General features: G+C 33.1%; 1 long non-coding RNA gene across 2 annotated transcripts; it reads left to right on the forward strand.

Annotated features, from left to right (window-relative positions):
• Positions 1-7,228: 7,228 nt before the first annotated feature.
• On the forward strand, positions 7,229-8,655 carry LOC114075628. Of its 2 annotated transcripts, none has more exons than XR_003576019.1 (2): positions 7,229-7,405; positions 8,208-8,655. It is a non-coding gene; the product is annotated as an uncharacterized LOC114075628 (long non-coding RNA). The 2 variants fall into 2 exon arrangements; XR_003576018.1 differs by lacking the exon at positions 7,229-7,405 and adding an exon at positions 7,587-7,841.
• The last annotated feature ends 14,469 nt before the right edge of the window (positions 8,656-23,124 follow it).

A 23,124-nucleotide genomic window follows, 5' to 3' on the forward strand; every position in this document is an offset into this window, starting at 1 on the left:
TGTAGACATTATTCTTATAAGACTGATGTATATATAGATGAAAAATAAGTACAAAATTAGTACATAACTCTCTAAGTTCTTATCGACTAATTCAATATCCTATCAAAATTCTAGGGTCTTCTTCATCTACTTAAGCTATAGGATAAAAATAGTAACCTAATGATCTTGGTAGGGGTTTCATGAGATAAAGAAGTTGAATTTATAGAAGATAGAATAGAAGGAATATCAAAGATATCTTATAGTTTTAGTTTAAATATTTGGAGGTTACGAATATGAAAAGATAAGAGTTATGAATATTAAGAGTACAAAAGTTGAATATGTAATTAGAAAATAATAATAAATAAATGAAGAATACGAAAAAGAAAATTAAAGTTAGTAAACCATGTACAAAAAACAACTTAAGTTCTTATCACGTAATTAAGTATCAATGAATTGAAATTTGTTAAGCTAGAGTCACTCTTTAATAATAATCAAGAGACATTATCAATGTGTGTCTCCATTTTGCATATTTACACCCTTTAAATTATTAAACTTCATTATTTATCATAAAGGATATACTTTATCCACATAAATTATGTTACTTATGAGAGGGTAAAGGAAAAAGTTAGGAGAAGAGAAAAAATATACCAATTTAGGTAGAGACTCTTTTTTTTAAAAAAATAATTATAATTATTATATACATATAGGTTACAAATGATAAATATTGATAAATTAGATATTTAATTAGGAATTAATCTTAGGAAGTCAAAAAGTCATTAACATTTTAATTAAACTTATACAATTAAATTTTTAAATATTTTATAACAATTAAATTTATAGAAGGGGTAAAATCTTAAATCAACTTTCAACTTTTTTTGTTCATGCGTTTAGTAATACTAGATTTAGGAACGTGCTTTGCACGTTTATCCCAAGATACTTCATATAAATTTTGTATTGTAAAATTCATTATTGTTTTGATAGAAACTACATATATCTTTCTAGTAAAAATATTATATTTTTAACTATAAAATTGACTAAAAGTGCATAAAGTAAAAATAACTATCAGACAAATTCAATATTCCAATGAAGATATTAAAATACAATATGATAGTTTAATGTATACAAAGCAACAGGCCATAGTAAATTATCAATAATAATAACACAACAATAAAAGTACGTTGTACAATAACAACAAGCAAGAAACATAAATATTAAACTAAATAAATAAAAAGAGACGAGAAAAGAGAGCATAGAGATTTTCTCTTTTTTTTTCCAATTGGTTTAAGTTTATATATTATTGTGTGAAATGTCACTATTTATTATTGGATAGCATTTAGGAATACAAAGAGTTGTCATAACTAAATATTAATCCATTTGAGATTATCGATGAGAAATGAGAGTAATGAACATAATGAATATAATTAGTGAGAATTACATACATTTACAAGTTGATGGTAAGTTATGTATACTAATATGATGATTTACTATTTACTATATAATATTAATATTTAATTTATTAAACAATTTATAAAATTTAAATGTACTATGTAAACAAAACTGTAATCTAAGAATAAAATATATAAAATAATTCAAATATATCAAATCTGTAATGGAAAATCATTATGACTAAGTATTAAAAAATTCATACGAAAATACATCATTCAATCAAATACATTCTTAAAACAAAATTACAAATACAAAAAAAAAAAATATAAGATACAGGAGCAAGTTTAGCATAAGGCTACCAACGAAAATGCAAATTGAAGACATTCCTTTCCCTATTTTTAAGACATTCCTTTCCCTATTTTTTTTATTGATAATGAAAATTGAAAAAAAAGCTATAGTAATAAACATTCAACCTTTGACCATAAAAAGAAAATTAAAAGTTTTGGAAGACAAGTTAACGAAAGCGACATTCAACTACATAAATGGAGGGGTCTTATCATAATTCTAATCTCGGCAAATTACAAAAACAAATACATCAAACTCTGATATTCTAGTAATTGAAGTGTTATTTATCCCTATAATCACATTACGCCTTGTAATCTTGACACAAATCCTCTTTGCCTTGAAATTTTCTTCACTTGTTAAAGCTTCTCTAGTCTTCCACACACAAAAATTGTATCACGTATAAATCTTTTTATGAAAATACTATTAAAAATTTTTCATAGAAAGATTTGTATTTATAGAAAAAAAATATAGTTTTGAAATATGAAGATTCACTCCAAAGTTGAAAGGTCAAGTATTATAACAAATTAAAGACAAATATTGATTAAAAATATAAATTAATTTGGAAGATGAAACAGATACATGTATCTATACAAAGGGATAACTCTTATTTTTAGTTTTTGTTCTATTTAATTTACTCACATGTATACAAATTAAATAAAAATATTATAGAAATTCTACTGTTTACTATTTAATTAATTATTTATTTAATAACATTTGAATTTAGCATAAGGGTAGAATTATAATTCAACTTTTCTACTTTGGAGCTTTCCACTTATAATATTATATGATATATGATGATATGATAACAATTGTATTCTAAAAATAAATATGGAATATAGTAGAGTCAATACAACAACTCTAACTATCTAACTATAAAGCCTATGCTATACACATATTATAATCAATAACCAAGGACATGAACCTTTTTCATTTTAATAAATCCATGTGAATAGAGATAATATACTAAACCTACAAACTGACTTGAGTGCTCAAAATTAGAGAACACATCACCTGTTGGCTTAAAGTTGTGATCCAACACAGTAGGATCTTGATAGTAAGAACCTGAATCAACATCAAATGGAAAATGTAGGCACAAGGAATATGTGAATTAATACTTTGAACGTACTAGTATGAGATCTACACATGACAATTTTAAATATGAAACTGAAATACATTAGCTTATGCAATGAACAAGTAATAACACATGCAACTGATAGATACTGAAACTGAAATGACAAAATGTAAGGTCAAACCAATAATCTGAATCTCATAACATTAGACTGAAAGATCTTTTAAAGTTAATACTGGCTCTTCTTTTTTGCTCTCTGCGCACGTTAAGCAAGGCTAGATAACGTGCACTCGTCGGCAATGAGAAGCCTCCAGAAGATTATAAATTCAGGTAGCAAAGAAAAACATGATAAAGGAAGCAGGCAGGCTAGTCAACTGAAACTGAAGACACCAATTTCGGAGGGAGGGGAACTGGAGGAACCAATTAAACAGTAACACCAATGAGCTCACATCTGATGATAGAAAAGATGATGGTAGAGTCGGAGCCAGGATCGTCAAAACAAAATGATGAGGAATTTCCACAAGTAGGGGCTCTGAGTTCAGATCCAAAGCTGGATAAGGCCAAAAGTAAAGAAGCAGCAAGGAATCACGAGCATGGGAGGAAGGCTTGGAAGGGGCTATTTCAGGCTACAAATCTAGGAGAAAAGGGGATGGAATTGAGCTATGTACCTCCAGTTCTGCAAGAAGGAAAACCAGTGGTGAAATTAAGTGAGGAAGATGTTGAAATTAGAAGCGTAAAATTGAGTAATCTATCATACTCTATGTAATAGGCAGCACACCATACATGGGTGCTATTACACGAATCATTGCAACAGAATAGAACTTCGTGTCAAAACCCAAGGTATACCTGTATAATGATGGTTATTTTGTTGTGAAGTTGAATAGCATTGAAGATAAGAACTCCATCTTAGTAATTGGTCCATTGACGTTCAATAATCGTCCTATCATATTGAAAGGTTGGACTGCTGAATTTGATTTTAATAAGGAAGTATTGAGAACTATTCCTCTATGGGTGCAATTCCCAAATCTGTCATTGCATTATTGGGGATTGGCTGCTTTGAGTAAAATTTGTAGTGCTCTAGGGAAGCCTTTGTATGCGACGAATGTATGTCTCGATTTGGGAGAATTTCTTATGCTTGGTTGCTCATAGAAATGGATGTTACCAAGCAGCTACCAAGACATGTAGAGATTTTGGATCCAAATGGTGGTGGGATGGTGCAATTCGACTGGGAGCCAATCTATTGTATACGTGTTGTATTGTTGGACATAGCTATTGTTAGCTACAACAAGAAGAACAGAAGAACAAGGAAGGCTACAAGCAGCATGGATGGAACAGACAAGAAACTTTGTAAAGAAACAATGGAAGCCACAACGAAGTAAATCTATGGAAACTACATCAGAGGCACACACATGATGAGGGATGGAACACTATGAAAGGGAAATCAGCAAGCAAACACACTCATACTGATGAAGAGATGGGGAAACATATTAGAACAAGCAACAATTTCAACACATTGGAGGAGGGTGAGTATGTAAATGTATGTTAAACTTGCAATGGTAGTGAAGATATAAGGGAGGTAGCACTACTCAAGTCCCACAAATTAACACTTGATTAATATAATAGCATGGAATATGAGGGGACTAAATAAAGTATATAAAAACAAGGAGCTTAAGGTGTTTCTATGTGAAAATAAAGTAGGAGTAATAACTATTACATAAACTAGAGTTAAAGAGAATAATGCAGCTCAAGTTGTGATGAAGAAAACAAAGAATTGGATATGGCATAACAATTATGTTGAGGAATCGGGGGTAGAATTTGGATACTATGGAATCCAAGGGTGGTGGAATTCCAATTACTGGGCACACACAGGCAAGTGATTCATGGCTCAATAAAGGTAAGAGGTAGTGACATGATATTTGATCCAAGCATGGTTTATGGCCTACATACATGCCTTGATAGAAGGGATATAAAGTATGGTACTAGTTGAATCAATACATGCCTACATACATGACTGGTTACTAATGGGTGACTTCAACTCTAATTTGCATATTAAGGCATAATAGTGGGCTCACAAGTTGACACGACAAAACTAAGGGATTTTAAGCAATGTTAACTAGACATTGGGTTAACAGAATTGAAGACTGTGGGTAGAAACTGTACTTGGACAAATGGTCACACTTGTAGAAGAATAGAAAAAGCCTTGGTGAATGCTATGTGGTTGCAATCCTGAACCCATTTGGAGTGCAGAATACTTGATCCTGGCTTTTCAAACCATAGCCCTTTGTGTGTTACAATAGAAGCATGGGAGAATACTGGACCAAGCCATTCAAAATTATTCAACTACTTGGTTGACCACCCAGAGTTCAAGCAAACAGTGGAGAACAACTGGAAATCACAAAGACAGGTTAGCTGTATGAATGAGGGGTTGGAGTAACCATTATTTCCAAGGGATTCAATCCAGAGTAATTATGATTAGGACTCAATTGAAGGTACTAAAGGAACAAATGAGGTGTGTCCAAGATGATAATCAACTTGAGCAATATCTGAAAGAAAATAACCTCAAAACACAGCTTGACAAGTGGAGAAATATAGAGGAGAGTGCAACCAAACAGGAAGCCAGGTTCTGTGGTTAAAAGAAGGTGACTTAAATACTACATACTTCTATGCATGCATGAAAAATAGACAAGCCAAATAGTTACCTAAAGAAGTAAAGTTTTTTTAATCTTCACATACTAGGGTCAGTTGTGCAACTCCAATAAAATTTGAGGCGTTTTTATATTATTTAAGTGTTTTTCTTGATATTTGGCCATTTTAGGGAATTTACATAATATTCAGCAATTTAGGGTAGTTACGAAAATAAGTAATGTTATGTGTTGTTAGTCATCACAATACTCTAAGGTCATTGGTGCAAGTCAAAATTTTGTGAGACATTTTTTGAATTGTTTGTCTGTTTCTTATTTTTTTGACCATTTAGGGCATTTACATAATATTTGGTCATTTTTAGGAAGTGACGACATGAAGTAAAGTTATGTTTTGCTATTTGTCACGATATTCTATGGTCGTTAATGCATGTCAAAATATTTCTAGGCGTTTTTCTTTATTGTTCATATGTGTTTCTTCATTTTTTGTCATTTTGGGGCATTTACACAATTTTCGGTCATTTTTGGGCTATTACGAAAGAAGTAAAGTCTTGTTTTTTTATTCATAATGATATTGTATGGTTATTTTGCAAGTCAAAAAATTTTGAGGCTTTTTTTATATTGTTTATGCTTCTTCTTAATTTTTAGCCATTTACGTAATATTTGGCCATTTTTTGTTCTATACGAAAAAAGTAAAGTTTAGTTGTGTTATTCGTCATGATATTCTAAGGTCATTGGTGCAACTTGAAATTGTTTTGAGGCATTTTTGTATTATATATGTTTTTTTCTTGATTTGTTGTCTATTTTGGGGGCATTCACGTAATATTTGGCAATTTTTGGATAGTTACAAAAAGAATAAGTTTTGTTCTGTTATTAGTCATGATATATTCTAAGGTAATTTGGGATAGTCAAAATAATTTTGAGGATTTTTCGTAATGTTAATGTGTGCTTGTTGATTTTTTTGTCATGTTAAGGCATTTAAAAATGAAGTAAATTTTTGTTGCGTCATTCATCAAGATACTCTAAATTCGTTCGTGCTCAAAAAAGTTTTTAGGCGTTTTTGTATTATTTATGTTTTTTCTTAATTTTTTGATCAATTTTGACATTTACGTAATATTCGGTCATTTTCGGCAATTAGGAAAAGAAGTAATGTTTTGTTCTGTTATTTGTCACGATATTCTAAGATCATTTGTGCATGTAAAAATTTTGTGAGGCGTTTTTTGTATTGTTTGTGTGCTTATTTATTTTTCGACTGTTTTGGGATATTAACATAATATTTGGCTATTTTCAGGAAGTGACAAAAAGAAGTAAAGTTTTGTTCTCTTATCCGTGACTAGACTCTATGGTCATTAGAGCAAGTAAAAAAATGAGATATTTTTTATAACTTTTTTTTATGTTTGTTTCTTGATTTTTCAGTCATTTTGGTGCGTTTATGTAATATTTGACTATTTTTGGGCACTTACAATGAGAAGTGAATTTTGTTATCTTATTTGTCATGATATTCTAAGGACTTTGGTGCAAGTAGAAATTTTTTTGAGGTATTTTTGTTTTGTTTATGCCGTTTCTTGATTTTTCAGCCATTTAGGGGTATTTACGTCATATTTGGCCATTTTTTGGAAGTTACGAAAAGAATTAAAGTTTTTTTTTCTCTTATTCTCCACGAGATTCTAAGGTCATTGGTGCAAGTTAAAAAAATTTAGACGTTTTTTTAGAGTTTTTGTAAGTTTCTTTATTTTTAAAGGCATTTACGTAATATTCGGTCATTTTCTGCCACTTAGAATAGAAGAAAAGTTTTGTTCTATTATTTGTCACGATCTTTTAGGGTCATTGTTTCTATTCAAAAATTTTTTGACATGTTTTTGGTATTGTATATGTGTGTTTCTTGATTGTTCGTCCATTTTGGGACATTTACGTAATATTCAGCCAGTTTTGGGAAATTAGGAAAAGAAGTAAAGTTTCGGTCTCTTATTCGTCAAGATATTCTAAGGTAATTGGTGCAAGCCAAAAAACTTTAGCATTTTTTTATTGTTTACGTGGGTCTCTTAATTTTTCGGCTTTTTTGTGTATTTACATAATATTCGGCCATTATCTGGCAATTATAAAAAGAAAGTTTTTTCGTTATTCGTGAGGATATTCTAAGAAGTTCATTAGTTCAAGTGGAAAATTTTTTTGAGGCATTTTTGTATTAGTCATGTGTTTTCTTGATTTTTTTATTTTTGGATATTTTGGGGATTACGTAATATTCGGAAAATTCGGATGGTAACGAAAAGAAGTAATATTTTGTTCTGTTATTCGTCATGATATTCTAAGGTCATTTGTGCAAGTCGAAATTTTTATAAGGCATGTTTTGCATTGTTTATCCGAGTTATTTACTTCTTGGCCATTTTTGGGCATTTACGTAACATTTTGCCATTTTCGGGCAGGTAAAGTCTTGTTAAGTTATTCGTCATAATATTTTAAAGTTATTGGTGCAAGTTGAAATTTTTTATGTCCTTTTTTGTATTGTTGATGTGTTTTCTTCATTTTTCGGCCATTTTGAGTCATTTATGTGATATTCGGACATTTTTGGGCAGTTACAAAAAAAATAAAGTTTAATTTTGTTATTTGTCACGATATTCTAAGGTCATTGATGCAAGTCAAATTTTTTGAGGAGATTTTTTATTGTTTATGTGTGTTTCTTGATCTTTCGGTCATTTTTGGGTATTTACGTAATTTTTGGCCATTATTGGATAGTTGCACAAAAAAGTAGAGTTTTGTTCTGTTATTCATCACGATATTATATGGTGAAGGTCATATGAAAAATTGGCAGATGCATCTGGAAAAGTAACACAAGATGCTAAAGGTATACAAGAGGAGATAGTAAGTTTTACAAAGGCCTATTGGATGCAATGACAAAGCAATTAACCTCGGTCGAGCCTCATATCATGGAATTGGAAACAACTTTGAATAGAGGACAACAATTACTATTGATTGACAAGGTTATATCAGAAGATGTGTGCAGTGCTTTGTTGACTATTCCGGTCAACAAAGTCCCATGAAGGTGATAATTTTAATGCTCTATTTTATAAGAAAACATGGTCTATAAAGGGTAAGGAGATCACTCAATTTGTGTTACATTTCTTTGATACTGGAGTAATGTGTGAAGCTATAAACTGTGCTTTTATCACTCTTATTCCAAAGACTAAGCATGCTAAATCAGTGTAAGAGTATAGGACAATATTATGTTGCATCATAGTATACAAGATTATTTCCAAAATCTTTACCATAAGAATGCAATATGTGATGGATACATTGGTAGATCCTATCCAAGCAGCCTTTGTACCATGGAGACTGATAGTGGATAACATCTTACTCAGCCATGAATTTTTGAAAGGATATGGCAGGAAAGATATATCTACTAGAAGCATGACGAAGATTGACATCAGAAAGCATATGATTCTATTGGCTGGCCTTTTTTTGACCAAATTGTGAGATTATTAAACTTCCCAACAAAGTTTGTTAATTCCATAATGGCTTGCCTCGCAACTGTGTCTTATTCTATAATAATTAATGGTGTGACTTCTACCCCTTGTAAGGAAAAAAAAGGCTCAAGGCAAGGGGACCTGCGTCAACATATTTGTTTGTTCTGAGTATCGAGTATCTGAGTAGACTACTGAAGAACGTTAAGTGGAACAGGAATTCAAATATCATCCCAAATCCTCTAAGGTGAACATAGTCCAGTTGGGATTTGCTGATGATCTACTATTACTTAACTGATGAGATATCAGATCTGTCCAGATATGGTTTGATACCTTCCAGGAGATCTCCAAGGCATTATGATTGATAGAGAACACCAGAAAAAGTTTCATATACTTTGGAGGAGTAAGTATTACTGAACAGGATCAAATAATGGCATACACGGGATTTACTAGAGGGCAAATGCCTTTTAGATATCTTGGGTGCTTAGTACTAAAAGACTATCGATCATTCAATGTGAACCACTGTTGGAAAAAATTCTAGGCTGGATCTCCGCATAGACAAAAAAGTTCCTATCCTACGCTGGTAGAGCTCAACTAATAAGGAGTGTATTGATATCAATGCAAACATATTGGTCACAAATTTTCATCTTAGCAAAGAGGATATCACAATTTATTTAACGGAAAAGGGCCTAAAATACCCTTGAAGTGTTGAAAATGATATAAAATTACCCTTCATCCCCCTATTAGCTCCAAAATGTCCTTTTCATCCACCTATTGGGTCCAAAATACCCTTGTCATCCACCTTTGGGTTCAAAATTGATCACTTCTTTGATTGTTTTAAAATTAAATTCTTTAAAAACTTTTTAAAATACTTGCCGTTCAACTTTTGGTTATAATTTAATTTATTAATATAATTTATAAATCAAACCACTACCCACTCATTACTAACTAAACCCCACCCAAGTAATAATCCAACTATAATATAAAAATCGTCATAAACACTACTAAAGCACAATGAAATTATATATTCCTGAAAATGACATCTAAAATTATTCGAGTCCGAATCGAAGTTCCAATTAAATTTAGATTGAGCTGCTTATTTAGGAGGACACTTTCATTATGATTGATTGAATTTAGAAATTTATGGTTAAAGGTAAAGAAGTAATACACTCCCGAATTAATTCATGAACTTTTTAAAAATATAATTTTATAAATACTTATGATTTGTTTTAAAACCTTTAATATATTATTTTGAAAAAAAGTAACCTAAGAAGTAACATCACATAATTGAGACGTAAGAATAATTAAGATGAACATAGCCTGACTTTTAAGTTTATCGATAATTTTTATTTAGACACTTGAATGTATGATAATTTACTTCTGAGATATTTTCGCCTCAAATTTTTAGAAACACTCAATTGGCAGTAGATTTTCTTTTGTTGCATTAGTAATGTGACGGGTTTATTAATTTGGAGGGGTTTTATTAGTTTTGGGCGGGTAGTGGATTTATTTATAAATTATACTAATAAATTAAATTATAACAAATAGTTGAGTGCCATGTATTTTAAAAAATATTTAAATAGTTTAAACATAAAACCGTTAAATAAGTGGTCAATTTTAAACCAATAGGTGGATGACAAGGGTATTTTAGATCCAATAGGTGGATGGAAAGGGTATTTTGGAGCCAATAGGTGGATGAAAGGTAATTTTGTACCATTTCTAATACTTTAGGGTATTTTAGGCCCTTTTTCGTTAATTTAATAGATGCGTAAAAGATTCTTGTGGACTGGGAAGGCAGAAGTAACAAAGAAAATATTATTAGCTTGGAGTAGATTATGGCAACCCCAATCACTAAGTGGGCTGAATATAATTGATATGGAATTATGGAATCAGCAAGTTGTTATTGTTGAAGTTTGCTTTTAGTTACTGCAGTAGCTTTTCGCAAAATATGTTAATCAATTTAAGGCGAAATTGAATTTTTAATTTTAGTTAGGTTGTTTAAATTGGTTGTATATTTTAGGTTGTTTTATATTTATAATCATGCAGATTATAGTTTTATGTTGGCTATTTAAAGCCCCTCAATGCTTAACCAAGCCATTGTAAGCCATTTCAATCCGTCGAAAACAATTTCAATTTTTTTATGTTGCCCCATTTTTTAAAAAACACCAACGGTGGTAAGAAAGCTTCATTGATTTTAAGAAATTTGTTAAATCTTCCAAATAAATACAATACATTTTTGATCCGTAAGGGATTGTTTTTTTAGCCCATCAAGGCTACACATTTTAACCAATCAAGGCTACCTTTTGCAACCCTTGCTTTTTTCAAAGCACATGATTTAGCAAATCATTTTTTAAACCAAAATAATGACAAGTAGCAGTCTCTCTTTTAATTCCCCAAAAAATTTCAATAGTGAAAACTATCATATTTGGTCCGTGAAATTGAAATCATATCTTGAAGCCTATGATCTGTGAGAAGTTGTAATGGAAGATATACCCTTACAACCTCTCCTTTTAAATCCTATTATTTCCAAAATTAAATCTCATTCAGATGAAAAAAACCAAGAAATTCAAAGCCAAAATTGTAATTCAAAATTCAATTGCGGATATGATTTTCTGTAGATTCATTGCTTGTGAGATGACAAAAGAAGCTTGGGAAAAATTAAAAAAAGAATATCAAGGAGACCGAGTCAGGCAAATTCCAATTCTGAATTTGAAAAAAGATTTTGCATCTCTTAGGATGCAAGTGGATGAAACTATTGTTAAGTATTCTTACAAGATTTCCTTTATTGTAAATAAAATCAGGTTGCTAGGCGAGGATTTCAAAGATGACAGAATAGTATAAGAAGTTCTTCTGATAATTCTAGAGAGATTCAAATCTAATATTTCATCTCTGGAAGAGTTTAAAGATATCTCTACTATTTCTGTTGAAGAACTAATAAGCGCTCTTCAAGCACAAGAAAGCCTTCAGGCAAAATAAAGATAATGTTACTGAGGGTGCTTTTTATGCACAAAACAAAAATGAAAAGTGTGATTATCCCCTTTGCAAATACTGTAAAAGAAAAAAACAGTTGGATTTTTTTGTTGACACCTAATGCTATATGTGGAAATTGCAAATAAGCCGGTCATGTTACAAAAGTATGCAAGCTGAAAAACAATCTTCAAGAACGAGTTGTAGAAGCAGAAATCTAGGAGGAGCAACTGTTTTAAATTGGAGTATCTAAAGAAAAGGAGTGTTTAAGTATGGTTTTAGTTACTCCATTACTTTTTTGCAAAATAAGTTAAGTAGTTTAATATAAATTTGAATTTTAAATTTTATTAAGGTTGTTTGAATTGGTGAGATACTCTAGGTTGTTTTAGATTTCAAATTAAGCAAATTATATTTTTATGTTGGTTATTTAAAGCCCCTCAATGCTTAGTAAAATTATTTAAAACTATTGTAAGTCATTTCAATCTTTTGAGAGACATTTTCAATTTTTTTGCTGCCCCATTTTTTTAAAACACCACCATTTATGGAATATGTGTACAAAGAACGATAAACTATGGATCAACTGGATACATGCATACTATGTGTAAGGTAGATGGATTAGGGAAATAAAACCAAAGTAGGCATCTTGGGTGATGCAGTAGATATTTAAGGCACAAAAATATTTCATAGATGCTTGAATAGCATTAGATACAGTACATACATTGTCCAGGTTGATCATTAAAAGCATATATCAAAATCTTCATGGAGATTTTGAAAAGGTTTGTTGGAATGGAGTGATATGTTGTAACCAAGGTGTACCTATATGGATATTTATGCTAGGATTAGTATAATTGGGAACACTATACACATGTGATAGATTGGCCAAATAGGTAATGTACATAAATTTACAATGCCAACCATGCAATAATTATCTTGGGTCTATTGACCATCTATTCATTGTGTAACGGCCCAAATGTACCCCCTAGAAGTTACCGGCGTAGGAGACCTCGAGATGTCCCACACAAGCCTCTCGTATAAATCATTGAATAATATACTCTCAAAATAAGCAAGAATTTGAATCATTCTTCATACACGAAGAATACTTTAATTAATACGCAAGTGGAAGACTTTTAAAACCATCTAGCTATACAATGTCTCATTAAACCATCTAATACTTGGAATGTACAACATACGGACTAAGCCCATACAAGACTTAAAATAAAGACTAAAGACATGAAAGGAACATGTGGGCCTTGTCCTCGAATCTATGAGGACTCACAAATATTTCATCTTCAACCTTTAGAAACCTATTCATCATCCATGGCATATCAAGACGTTAATTCCCTACAGTTAACTAAAAAGGGAAAAGAAGTGGTTAGCACATTGAATGCACTAAGTATGGAAGCCATGCAAAAACCATAAATAAGGAACATTTGTATAGAAACATGCTTTCATGACATTTCGATAAAAACCTTCATAATAAAACTTTAATAAAAATAATACAAATCAATAATCACATATAAGACAATGTCCACATAATCACAATATATGAACATAATCACTTGAAATCCATTTAAACATTTAGAATCCCTAAGGTTATCCTAAGACCCACCTAAGTAAGATGTGGCCGCCAATATAACCCCTTCACACACACCTAGGTGATCCTCAAGACTACGTAAAGTAAAGATATTTCCTTTTAATCACATATCACATAGTCCATATTCAATAACATAAGCCTTAACATCATTTAGACTCTCTTTCTAAGGTTACTCTAAGACTCACCTATGTAAAACACGAAGAGACCGCCCATACACCCTCTTCAATCCAACTTAAGCAATCCACAAAGTTACCCTAGATAAGAACCTTTATATGCATCATATTTAGATAATACAACAATATTCATTTAGAAATTTAAGAAACATTCATCAATTAGAGGACTTCACGTAATGGTCTTGGAGAAGACCTAGGGAACCTCACCTAGTATCTTCAAAGCCTACTCGTGCCATGTATAGATAGCGTCCCATTGCACTACCAACACATTGTAGAACTTCTCGAATACTAGAATAATCCCACATGATGAGAATAGGCATTAACCGACATAGACCGTACTAGATAGGTATGGAATCTGAAGTCTACCCCTACTCGATGAGGGTGTTCTACTTGCCAAGTATAGAGCTAGAACACATCCCATGTTGGCACATGGTTAAGGAATATCAACTGTTTCTTTGTAAACTAGTCTCATCTTAAGTAGGTCCACTACCACAAGCATATTCACTCGGTGCTTTGCCATTTTTCTCATAGAGTAAGTTCATTCACATAAAAGTACATGAGAAGGTACCATTTCTTAGTCTTACCAAATCATAATACCCCTACAAAGAATGGGTACACTAGGGATGCCACTCAAGGTCTATAAGGATATCTATTATTACTTTCTTAGAGATGGTTTTATGCCGTTCTAGACAACCTATCCTTAAGTCCATCATTTTACTCAAGAAGGATACCATTACGATTTTTCACTTCACGGCTTCTATTAACCTTATTTTCTATATTCAATGTTCTATATTATTGACCTTCTTATAATGTTCAAGGTCCTATATTAGACCTCCTTGGAAGGGAAAAATCTTAGGTTCAATCATTCATACACATACATGACAAGGGTGCTTAAGCCTTCCAAGTCAAGTGATCACATATTTACATAACTTTCATGTATATAGAATAAGGACTTAGGTATACCAAATCAAGACACAACATTCATCATATCACTTATACAATATGATTCAAGACCAAGTAAGGACACTAAGTCTACCACAAAAGATATAATATCCACATATATGGTAACTCATCATAGTCTACCACAGTCACATATAATCATTTAAAGGAAATCATACTTAAACCTCACACATACATATACAACATTATCATATAAAGCTCTTCTTATTCCTCCATCACCATGTACCATCACTTTAAAGAACAACCATGACATTAGTACTCATACAAGATCATATAAACATCACATAAGTACTTAACTTCATACCTTCACATTATACAAAATAACACATATACCACATCATCCTTCATATTACATATTCATATAAGCCATAACATCTTATACATGATCATATAACTTCACATTGACATTTTCAGATTATACCTTTATATAATCACTAACATGATACTACTACAATTACATAAATGCCGACAAGGCTATGATCATCGCATAAACAACACACAATAACCGCCACCATAAGTGGACCATAACAATCAGTAGCAATTCTATAAAATTCTACACTAAATAAGGGAATTAGGTTAACTTACCACTTTCCCATCGTCATCATCATTACCATTCCTTAGCCTTTTCAATCCATTCACTTTACAAAGGCTCTTACCAATAGCCAAGACCACCATTATTTAACATCTCCAACAATTCACAATATTATAGAATAATTCATCATAGAGATAAACATTATAACATTATCTTAACTCAATTCTATCATCATTACATCATAAGCAATTAACCTACTTTATAGCCAAATTTAGAGATTTGAGAAGATCAAGAGTTCATGCAGATTTTCATTGGAAAATATAAATTATACATCATTAACATCATATCTCATTGTTTGAAAATATTTCATGCAAGAACCCATGACTTAGATTAGAAATTGGACTTTTTCATAAACTTTGAAGTCTTTAAAACCACTTTGAAATTGGCTCTAAGGTGATATATAGCCTTAGATAATGAACTAACATACCTTATTAGAAGAAATACAAAGAGAATTGAAGAATAAATCCATTGAAATCCATCATCCTATCACCATCTTGACCTTGAGCTGTCATGGAGGTTTTTGGAAAAACTTGGGAGGGAAAGGGTTTTGATTTAGGTGTTAGGGTCTAAATGAGATTTAAATCACATTAGTACTCTTAAAATACCCAAATAACCCTAAAACACCCGTTCTCTCACTTTAAATGACTTGGAGTGAATTTACCAAAACACCCCAAGCTTGGCCGAGTTGAAGGCAGATTGCGGACCCCCAAACTACGCCCACCAACGACTGACCGTCGTTTGGTAGACGTCCCTTTGATGAGGGCTCGTGGATTTTATATGCAGCTCAAGAATGTGCAGGCCTGTAGCCTCAATCGACACCCCAAGTCTATGAGTCGTTGTTTGAACGACTGGCCGTCGTTTGACACTACAAGGAGGCTGCTCTACAGCTTCTAGCCTTTGAGTTGTGGTCCTCCTATAGGGCCTCTTGTGGGTCCTAGGTGGAGTAGTACTTGGACGTTAAACTCCTAAACATAATCATCTAGGTATTAGGTCTTCCTCTATCAATTGAGACACCAAACAACTCATGAAACATGCAAAGGCACACTAGAACAGATGCAAGTACATAGGTGACTAGTCATCAGATGTCTTGGTCGTTCCTTAGCGTTTGACTTCAAAATATACCGGACAGACTTTAAAACTAATATACACATTAATTAAAATAGTTAACAGACCATAAATCACAAGTGAAGCTCTAGTCCAACCTAGTTCATTTTTAGGGTCGTTACACTTTTGGAGAAATTACACTCGACAACAATGGTTACTCAAATGGATGCACATCTAAAGACTGTATATTGCGTGGAAAGTTTAACTCAAATATTCTGAGAATTGGTGTAAAGGGAGAAGTAGTATGGTTAAGGTATACAAGAAAACACTAGCTGCAGCAGTCTAGTTTACCCAAAAGGAGAGGAAACAACGAGTATTCAACAGGAGGAGCAGGATCTTTGAAGATATTCTGAAACATACTTCCTTGGAGGTATACTTCAGGGCTCATCAGAAACCTTTAAATAGGCTAAACATCTAAATGTTTGGATTTTATCCCTAGTCTAGATTTGTAGAAGAAGATAGAAGCTAAGATAGTCAGGAGTTGGGTGTGTCCAGGCTTGTATTTCTTAATAAAAATTGAGTTGTAATTGTTACTTGGTAACAAAAAAAATTTATTTACCAAAAAAATAAAAACATTGTTCTTTTGTGTGAAATTTACCATTACTGACATGGACCACATGACCAATAAGATGGAATCTGGTGTTTTTCTCACACAAAAACAAGATTCTTCTACTTGCCAAGTTAAGGACCATACATGTTAGGTTAGGTTGATCCACTAGCCATTTCTTCCTAAGATAAATCTTATGAGGAACATATTCAGGGACAAAAGAACTACTTCTAAAGACCAGACCTCTACCAGCTGTAGGGCTTCCATTCTAAAGTCATCTCGATGCTATGTAAAATCTCAACGGAATAGACAAAGGAATAATCATATCATAGACAAAATACTTCAAAATGCAACAATTAAGACTACAAATCCAATCATAGCTTCATATTAGAATAGCTGTTTTAATACTGATATTTTAATAACTGATGAGTCCTCAGATTGGACTCATTTTGGACCTTATTTAATGAAAATAGTGTCCTCAAATGCTCATTCTATCTCAATATCTGATGAAAAATCATAAGTTTAAGGTATTTCAATCTTAGTCTAAACATGGACACTTAAGCGCAAAATGGGAAAAAACGAAGATTAATAGAGCTTAAGTGGAACACATGAGACTTGGCGATCAGCCCACATGTTGTATTTCTCCCTCTGTTCCAGCCAGTGATTCCTTTGAAGGAAGTATATCAACAAGGCGATGAAAAGGAGAAGTCGGCGCTTTGCCGAGTAGTTCCGCGAAGCAGAATTATTCTTCCCAATGATCTAGAATGCATAGTTACTGAAGGCAAAGCACAAACGGCGATGATATAGAAGAAGGAAGAATCACTGAATCACTTGGCATTCGCGACTAACCTCGCTGAATGGATTTGCCAACACAAATTATGAAGTCTATAAACACTAAGTTTGATTATTATTTTTAGGGAGAATGAGAAAATAGAGATACAATTTTTAGTTTTGAGACTTAGATCTTAAGTTTAATGTTTTTCTCTAAAGTTTGGAGAGGGTTTTGTGGGAGACTTGAAGAAAGAATTTCTTCTTCCTCAAATCAGACGTGGAACTTCTCCATTCTTCTTCCTTTGCTCATATTAAGGTTTAATTTCTTATAACCATTGTATTTCTTTATCATTTTATGTGTATTTGGTTATTGCTTGATGTGTGACTAAGAACTCCTATTCTTGGGGTGTGATTTAACAATTATATTTTTATATTATCGTTGGGTCTTGCTTGTTGATAGGTAAGATGCCTTTCAATGGTGATTTCACCTAGTGGTTGTAGTTTATGTTAATGGGTTTGTAATTAAAAATACAAACCACCCATGTGTTTTTAGCTTGCTCGAGAAACAGGTCGCGAAACCAAGATCGCTAGACTAATGGCATAAGGAGTGGGGCGATATGAGGTTCAGCCCGAGAGGGTGAAACCTAGCCCCATATCCTAAAACTCATCATGGAAAGAGCGGGTGTGGGTAAGAAACAAGCTGGTGTTCATTAGATGAGTGAGTGACCATGAGGAACCCATTTGATATGGGGTAAGTTATCCGAGAGGGATTTTACTTTCACCTAAAGCTTAGCGTAGTCATCATTATCTTATAAATTTCTTATCAAAAGCATGTACCCAACGATTTACGTCAACATATATTGCGGTCGCACCACAAGAACTTTACCCATACTTGATTCCCCTCTGTCATTTTTGTTGTTTTTACTACTTGTGACAAACCGTTTTTGATATTTGACACTTTGGTGTGACAAATTTAATTTACTTTGCTTTTATTCGACATTTTCTCAAACTACTACTAACTAGAACGGAAATTCTAATTTAGCTACTATTTTCATTACCACTCCCTTGGTACACGACCCAACTCTTTGTTGGGTTACTATACTAGTTTCTATTCGTAGACACTCAAACCGTAGGCTAGTGTCGTTGATCACGATATCACAAGAGGTATTAAATTGGCTTCGCTGCCTGGAAGTGGTGTACGTGAATATGTTGTTCTCTAACAATTTTGTTCTTTTAATGTAGTTTTTACCTGTTTCACTTTTAGTTTTGTTTTTATTTGTGTGCGCATGTCCTCTAAGCATGACAGAGGGAGTGGGTGGAAAGCCAGTTGAGCAGCTCATGAAGTTGAGGGTGAATTCACATTAGCTGCACTGGTATCTCAGCTACATGACTTCACCACCAAAATATGTGGTGGAAAACCAGTGCAAACGCCAAGGGAGGATACCTCCTCACGCATGGAAAAAGTCTAGAGAAGATAATAAAAGTTGTATTGAGGACACACTTCAAATTATTCTCCAAAGATCACTGATCAAGATAGAGTGTTGGACGAAATGAGAGAGAATTTGAAGCGTTGAACAAATTGATTAGATCTAATCCAACACATGATATCACTATTGATTTTTGTGTTGCCTTAGCTCCACCCTAACGATATATTTGAGTTACATAGTGACACTAGGTCTACCCTCAATATGACAGAGCGAGCATGACCTACGTCAAATCACGATGTTAAATAAGTCTCTTTTTGAGAGGCAACCCAACGTGCTAACTATAGGATTTTACTTTTATAAATAATAGTATGTTAGTCTTGCAGATTAAAGTGCGGTAAGTGATACCAAGGTGTAGAGTGGCAAGCAGCAGACAAGTTGGCGAGTCTTTGAAGACACCAATGATCAATTATTTTCTGCCATTTGACTGAAGGTATCTTAATAAACCTGGAGTTTGTACAACTCGGAGAGCTCAATAAAGTCTCGGCGAATCGAAAACCACAATGGAGGCCCTAATGAATACTGCCTTTGGACATCCATGTATGCTGAGCGGTTCTGTAAAACTCGGCGAAGTACAAAATTGTTTTATGATGCACCTAATGAGTCGTAAGTAAAAATGTTGTTACCGAATGGGAACAAACTAGATAAGTTGCAGGCAAACAAAAAGGTAGCTGATGGATACATTGAGAATGTAGGTTGAAAATATACGCAGTCGCATGCTGAAAAGATCTCCCATATCTTGATGAATCACTCAACAATATACTCGACGCACCCACTATACCTTCAGTTCAAGGCTACATCTACTTAACGACTCCAACTCGAAATAGCTAACTCACTAGGATTATCCTCTACCAATACCTCTGTCTTTATTTTATTTTACCTCTCGATTATTATCATATATATGTTTGAGGACAAATATTTTTGATTTCGGTGGGGTTAGGCTCACGTTGTTATGAATATTTGTGTTCTGGTACATGTATATTTGGGTCATCTGTTTTTAATTATGTTTTTAAAAATGCTTTAGCGATTAGTTGTGTTTATGGATTTATTTTTGTTTAATTGCAAAATAATTTAAAACTTTTCTCCACCTCTTGTTTTGAAAGTGGATGTTCTTGTACAAATTAAAATTTTGATTCGATCAATACCTATGACTTGAATAGTACTTTCAATCAAATAAACATGAATGTACGAGTACAACAAGGACAAATGAAGTTGCAAAGGCAATATGTGAAGTCTTTGCATCTCATTGTGCTTAGCCATTTAATTAATTAATTTTTTTGTAATGACCATTGCACACTAGTGAAAATGTGTAGTCTTTTTCGGCTTAGGTGTCAATGCCTTGTGTGATGAGCTTACTTTAAACCTTGTCTGCATAAACCTAGAATTTTTTCAGTTAGTCTGATTGACTTAGAAAGGTGTCTTCTCTAGATGATGTTAGTCAATTTTATAGAGTATATGCCAACTTTGATATATACCTCTTTTGTGGCCTATCCGTGAGTGTGTGAAAATCTTTTGAAGGAACTCTTGTGAACACTCTTTGAGCCTCGCATGTCTTTGGAAGAACCTTGATGAGCTCTAAACCTTATGTGATCCACCACCTGTAATCCTCTTTATTTGTGGTTTAAAGTGAATAGCCAACTTAGGCCAAAATACTAAGTTGGGGGTGTGGTGAAAAGGAAATGTAAAAAGTGTAGGAAACGTCTTCATTTATTCATGCTGGTGCTCAAAAATGGAAACCCTCCATATAAAAAAAGAAGAAAGGAAAGGAAAGAAAAGAAAATAAAAGAAAAGAATGAAAAAGAAAAAGTTGCAAAATAAAAACCCGAAAGAAATTGGGTTTCCACGCAATTCATGTAGGTGAATAAAAAGATGACTAAGAAACACTTGAAAAAGAATTGATAAAAAAAGAGAAGGAAATTTCTTAAGAATACAACATCTAATCAGAAAAATTCAGGGAGCCTAAATGACCATAATTTTGCACTCAACCCCTTTACAAGCTTTAGAAAGACCTTTTGATCTTGGGTGAGCCAAACTTAAGATCGAATGAAAATAAGGGCAAACCTATGGGTGAAAACATCCATTTTGTTCCTCTTTGTGAGTGTGAGCGTTAAATGTTATTCTTGTTCGTCAACTTATTAATCCTTGTGTGTGAATATGGAATCATGTTTGTGTGAGGTCATGTTGGTACTTTTGTTACGCTTGAACTTGCATGAGTAACAAGTGTTGAGAGCACAAGAATCTTTGATAATAGTATGTCACAACTTGAATCTTTGGTAATTAAGTTTTGTCTAGAACTTTTTAAGACATCCTATTTGAACTACTGAACTTGAGTTTTACTTGAGGACAAGAAAAAGTTTAAGGGGGGTGTTAATGAGTCCTCAAATTGGATTCATTTGGACCTTATTTTATTGAAAATAGTGTCCTAAAATGCTCATTGTATCTCAATATCCGAGGAAAACTCTTAAGTTTTAGGTATTTGAAGTTTTAGTGTAAGCATGGGCACTTAGGCGCAAAACGGGAAAAAAAAGGATAAAAAGAGTTGAAGAGGAATGCCTGAGCATCGATCATCATAAAGGATATGTTTCGCCCTTTGTTCGAGCAAGCGAAGCTCTGAGGGAAGTGGATCAAAAAGGCGATGAAAAGGAGCAGTTAGCACTTCACCGAGTAGTTCTGCAAAGCAGAATAATTCCTCCCAATGATCCATAACACATTGATGTTGCAGGTAATAAGTCCTCAAATTGGACTTATCCAGGGCCTTATTTTATTGAAAATAGTGTCCTTGATTGTTTATTTTATCTCGATATCTGATAGAAACTCCTAATTGTTAGGCATATTAGAATTCGATAGGAGCATGGACACATATGCACAAAACGAAAAAAATGTAGAAAAACAGCTTAACATGCAAAGGTGTGCATTTCCAAGCACACTTGGCGATCCGCTGTATAATGAAGTTCCACCTTCTATTACAGCAAGTGAGCCGTGAAAGAAGTGGATGAAAAGGCAACAAAAATGAGCAGTCACCATGTATGGAACATCAAAATGAATAACGTAAAACTTAGAGTCTAACATGTGTGTCATTAGTTAATAAGGAGTAAAAATGGTTAATTTTAGCATTACAATTCATTTTGAGGAGTTTGGAAGGGTTTGGAAGTTGAATGTCAAAGGATGACCAAGATGTCCGGTAACTAGTCATGTGTATGTGCTACTGTACCTTGGTATGTTTTAGGTGCGGTTTGCTGTCTAAAAGGATACGGTATTGGTTTAACATGTTTACGGTCATGTTTAGGGTCGAAACGCCCAGATATGACTCCCCAAAGACCGCCCAAAGGGGTCCTTGAGGAGGACCTAAATGCTGGCAAAACACTACCTTGGCAGTGTCAAACTACGCCTTGCAATCGACACCCCATGCTTTGATCAACGATCTGTCCATTGGGGGCATTGGTCGACACTCACGCGTGTTATTTAATCCCCAAAAATGAGAGTCATTTTCACAAATTATGGACGTGCATAATGGCGCGTCAACCAGACGACCTTCTGTCGACTGCAAAGATCAATTGATCATTCGGGTTTCTCGGCTTAGCTAGGGGTGAATTGGGAAGTTCACCCCACATTACAAATAGATCATTTGAAGTTATTTTTTTAGTTTTTAGGTATTTTATATATATATTTAATCAATAAAATAAACATTTAAGCTTCTTACTCCAAAACAAAACCTTTCCCTTCATAGAACTCTCTTAAGATCACCATTGAAGAAGAAGAGAAAGAGGAGGCAGCTTCTAGGAAGAATTTCACCACTGAATAAGGCTTGGTTTAAGTATGTAATCTAAGGTATGTGAAGCTTGTTTATTCATGGATTTTTCCATCCATGTATCCCCCATAGATATCCCTCAATTGTTAATCCAAAAGACCCCAATCTACATATAGTTGTGATTGCATCGTGGGTAACACTTGATTGTTATCCCAATATAGTGGGTAGAATGTAATTATATTTATATGAGGATTGTATGATTTTTTCATGTGGTTTCCTTTATGAATTCTATGATATGATTTTGAAAG

The sequence above is a fragment of the Solanum pennellii genome, chromosome 1, assembly GCF_001406875.1.
Source record: "Solanum pennellii chromosome 1, SPENNV200".
In the NCBI taxonomy this organism is placed as follows: domain Eukaryota; kingdom Viridiplantae; phylum Streptophyta; class Magnoliopsida; order Solanales; family Solanaceae; genus Solanum; species Solanum pennellii.